The sequence below is a fragment of the Meleagris gallopavo genome, chromosome Z, assembly GCF_000146605.3.
Source record: "Meleagris gallopavo isolate NT-WF06-2002-E0010 breed Aviagen turkey brand Nicholas breeding stock chromosome Z, Turkey_5.1, whole genome shotgun sequence".
Classification (NCBI taxonomy): Eukaryota; Metazoa; Chordata; class Aves; order Galliformes; family Phasianidae; genus Meleagris; species Meleagris gallopavo.
Window position 1 is genome coordinate 1067681 of NC_015041.2, and position 4791 is coordinate 1072471.

Below are 4791 nucleotides of genomic sequence, written 5' to 3' on the forward strand. Positions count from 1 at the left end.
TCTTGCAGAGTCATACAGAAAATTTTTTACTTTTCCTTAAACAGAATTTTTTATCTGACTGTAGTGTGTGGTCAGAGTATGGAGAGTTTGTTGAATTTTGTAATGTGAGGAAAAAGTTGTTTTGGCAAAATGAGCATCGTCTCTGTGATATATGCTTTCTTTGTGAGCAGAAGATGTTCTCCCTTATGTTTGGGCTTGGAAATCTTTCCATCTTTCTTTCATTTCCATGGATTGGAGCTGTACTTCTCTCTTTCTGTACACCCATGGAAGAGCTGAACTCTAAAGAATGATCTAAGATTTAATGAGACCTTTGACTAAAATGTTTGTCTCAAACCCTTAATACGATTATAACACAGTTATTTTTTACTTAATGTTCTAGAAAGGCAGTGGTAATTAAACATGTTCTGCCAAGCTGTAGTTTCCAACACAAGTATAAGATTTTTACATAACCTGATAAATGGCCGTTTTTCCCTTTGAACAAGCCATTAAAAACATTTTCCTTCTTTCTGCAAAAGCCTTTACAGCCAAATCAGAGCAAAGCCAAAGAGATCATGTGCTGACAGTGTATTAGTAGAAACTTCTTGAGCAGTTACAGATACAAATTTTGTTCCCTTCTCCTGAAGCCAGTTGCTATTGTAGAGTGGATTTGGAACTTCTCTTTTCTGATTGAAGTTTTAATTTATTGGTATGTGGTAGTTGTAGTATGTAGCTGCAAGCATTATTTTTCAGGACAGTTGGGTTTGTTTGTCAATTCTTCTCTTTCAAGCAAGTGGCATTATCCAGAGTGACTCACTTTGGGGAAAGAAAAATACTATTAAGAAGAGAAGAATGTGGCACCTAGAACGAGACATCCTGATGAAAAGAATGGATTTCCATTACTGTAAAATGAATTTCTGTATTACATGGAAATTGAATTATTATCCTTACAGGAAAGAGTGAATTTTAGTTTGCTCCTCAGTAATTTGATTTTTGTTTTTAAATTCAGAATTTGCACCAAGTTCAGGGCTGTGCTAGTGCCAACCTACATCAGTCAGTGTCTGTTTGATAACTGCCCATGGTAGCTGTGACTCCCATGGGTTGGGGGATGGCTGGTGGATGGGAGGTAGCAGCTGTAGTGCTACAGGGAGAAACCATCTGCTCCCACTAGCATAGGATCTGTCTGATGCTCTGATGGAGCTTACATCACCTGGTCCTTCTGCCTGCTCTCAATGTGGGTGAAGGGCTGGAGCAAGTGGGAAGAAAGGTGCTGATCCTTGCTGTAGGATTGGATATGACCTCACAAAAACAGTGTTAAAGTTGTCCTGCTGGTGGGATGTTCATGGCGTTTTTGCTAAGGGTGGAGAAGCTGGCATAGGTTGACCAGATTGGTAGTGGTGCCCCATCCCTGCAGACACCTAAGGTCAGACTGAACAGGGCTCTGGGCACTGATGGAGCTGTAGGTGTCTCTGTGCGTTGCAGAGGAGTTGGACCAGATGGCCACAAAGGGTTCCTTTCAGCTCAAATGATTTTATGATTTTAGCTTCCAAAAAAGATGTTTCTAAGCAATTTGCTGGGAACGATTTGGAGATCCTGAAATGTAGATTCCATTGTCAGCCCCAAAGCTTAAGTAAGCTTTATTCATTTTATTTTTATCAACAAATATTTGACTCAAAGAAAACTAAATATTATGAAGTTATAGGTGTATCTCCTTCACTGTGGAAAGCATGAAACGCCAAACAGGAAGGCACAGAAGCAAATCCTTCATTGCATAAGTTTCCTGTATTGTTGTCTGGTCCTTTCCATCTTCTGTTTCTGCCCAATAAGGTAGAAAGAACGGAGATGTGTGTTAGATGTGTGGTTGTCATGGCAGAGTAGATGCAGGGAGGAGGAGAGTGGCTCTGTGGTTTAGTTGGCCGTGGGACGTGGCCAGATGGATTGGGGTTAGACTTGCTGGTCTTAGAGGTCTTTTCTAACCTTAATGGCTCTTTGGCTCTCTGATAGCTCTTGAACTCACTCATGAGTTGGTTGGCTGACGTGAAAATTCATACCTGTACGTTAATCACATTTGGGGGCATAAAAACATTCCTGATGTAAATGTGAAGAATGTTAATATTGAAGCTCTGTTACTGGTTTAAAAAAAAAATAAATTCTTAGTTGGAGTTTCATTAGGACTCATGCAAAATGCAGATCATGTTGGTCCAACAACTCTTGCATTTTATTTTTGCTTGATGTTTTAAGTAAATGTTTCCATGTTTGACCTTTCTAGATAAGTATCCGGATGGTATTTCTTCCTTTGTGTCAAGTATTACCATCTTTCTGCACATATTTTGGAACATGTTGAGATTACTGTAGAAGTGCTGCAATTCAGTGGGCAGATTTTGACTTGGCAGAGATCTGAAACTTGTCTGTCTGTCATGGATATTAATAATGACAGAGTTGAGACCCCATCACTCTTCTAAGTCATGTAGGTAATAAATTTGGAAACTGGATTTCATAAGAGGATTGTGGTCAAGACCAGGGCAGAGTTTTATGCTAACAGAAAAACTTCAGAATGGAGTTAACCCTGAATAATTCCTAATAATTGTAAACAACTAAAATTCTTGGCACTGCTACTAATATTTTAGATTTTTTTTCAGTACGACAAGAGTCTCTAACTATTGAACATAGAGATATATAGTACTAATGGAATGAACTGAGAATTCTCTTTAGCCTTCAGAACAAACTAGTTTTCAGTAGGAATGAAATAGGTTTTCAATGAAGTGGGGCTTTGCAGTCAAGAAACAGCTCCTTCACAACTGGTTGTTCCTGTAGCAGGGGTGTCGTATCTCTCCAGATGCAGTGCTTTCTGAAGTGCAATAGAAAATTGGAGAGAAGGATTAGGGAGGAGAATATGAGAGAAATGAATCATTTGCTGAGAATCATCTTAGCTGTTTTTTCCTTTGTATTCTCAAGAAAAACCATGTGTGATAGTTATCAGGCTTTCAAACTTTTATTTTGGACTGGTGAAGGAATATGTTGTTGCTTTAAAGAGAAATTTAGCTAGAGGCTGCATGCCTTAAGGCTTGTTGTCTTTCCAGCTGTGTAAGCTGCTCTTACATTGCCCTCTAAATACTTCAGCAGTTTCTATGTATGCGTATGAGAAGCTGTGCAGTTCTTACCCTACAGAGACTGTGACGACTGTCATTAATATAGGTGGCAGTGGTAAGTTCTTGGATGTGTGGCACATAACCCTTCTCATGCAAAGGACATGTGTTTATAGCTTCAGAACTGATGATAGTGCTGATCTGGGATGTGATTATACCCAGATGTCTTCTGCTTGTGTGGTGTCCCAGCAGCTTCAGTGAAATCTTTTGGAGTTAGGCCCTAAACTTGCCTCGGCTTTGGCAAAAGTCTGAATTCTTGTAGGAAACGGGCTGAACACAAAATGAGCAGTTCTTGAAATTGAGGTACATCTCACTCATCAAATCATTTGAATTGGATGGGATCTGGTCCAACTCCCTGCAACAAACAGGAACATTCTTCACAATACAGTAGGTGGAACAATTCTTTTAATTATTTTTCTTGAAACAATTACATTGAAAACTTCTAGGCTGTGGTCAAGTCAGAATATTTACCTGCCAACCATTAGGATGAAGGAGGAATGTTGTGATAAAATGGTCTCAGCTAGGTTCGGTCCCAGGGTTGTACAGGAAGTCTTTCAGATCATCCTAATCCTAATGCAAACATCTTAATGCTTAAGGTTCAGTTTTACATTCCTTGATATCTAGATACTTAAATTCATTAGTAAGAAATAGCTTTAAGGATACTAGGGTACATTAGTGAACTGCTCATGGTGTTACAGAGGATGACAGTTTGGCATCGTGCCTCTGACACCCCAGAAATGTTTATACGATTGCATGTATGCGCATACAACAACACCTGTACTGGAATAAAGATTCTTTGGGTTGGAAATTGTCTCCTTGCAGAAGAAGCAGTGGCTGTAAATCTGTAAGTATTCTGTTAAACACAGGTGTGTTTTCTTTATCCAGAGGATTTGCTAGGAAGCTGTATGTTCCAGTTTGGAATGCGTACTGAATTCCAGCAGGAAGGCTTGTTCCCAAACATACATTCAAACATCTGATCAGGGTAAGGATAACTGCTACTTGCAGCTAGATCATGTGCAGTCTCCTAAAAATTCCTTTTACTAATAATCAGATGAAGACAACCAACCGGTTGACCTGTGTTTTCAAAGACAAGGGACTGGAGATATCAAATGTTCAAACAAAAATTTCACTTCTTCAAATGAGCTCCTGTTTGAGAAATTGTAAGCTTGCTAGGCAGTGGGATTGAGCCCCTCCTCATCCTGCTACATGGAAGGCTGCTTTTCCATTTCACAGCATGGGGAGCCAAGGCATGGAGTGGACACATTCCCATGCTTGGATACATATGGCAGTCCCTGGCTACAAAGTCTGACCTCACCTGAGATTATCCATGGATTTCCTATTGCCAGGCCAGGTGGAAGCAATCAGATGACTCTCAGCAGAAAGCCACCAGGGTGGAATCATTTCTTGCAACCAAGGAGGCGGCGAAGTATTCTTCCACTGACATTTTCATACAAAAGCATCAGTTTTCTAAGATCCCTCTCGTACAGCAGCTGGAGCATCTGCTTCCAGCATCAAATCTAACATCATACTGCAACTTCTAGAGAAAACTGGTATTCCAACTAGTCTGAATAACGGTTTGATCGTTGAATAGTGTTCACCAACAGCCTTAAGCATGATCTTGCACTTGTTTTTAGAAATCTTTAGTGGATTTTTTTTCTCATTTTTTTTT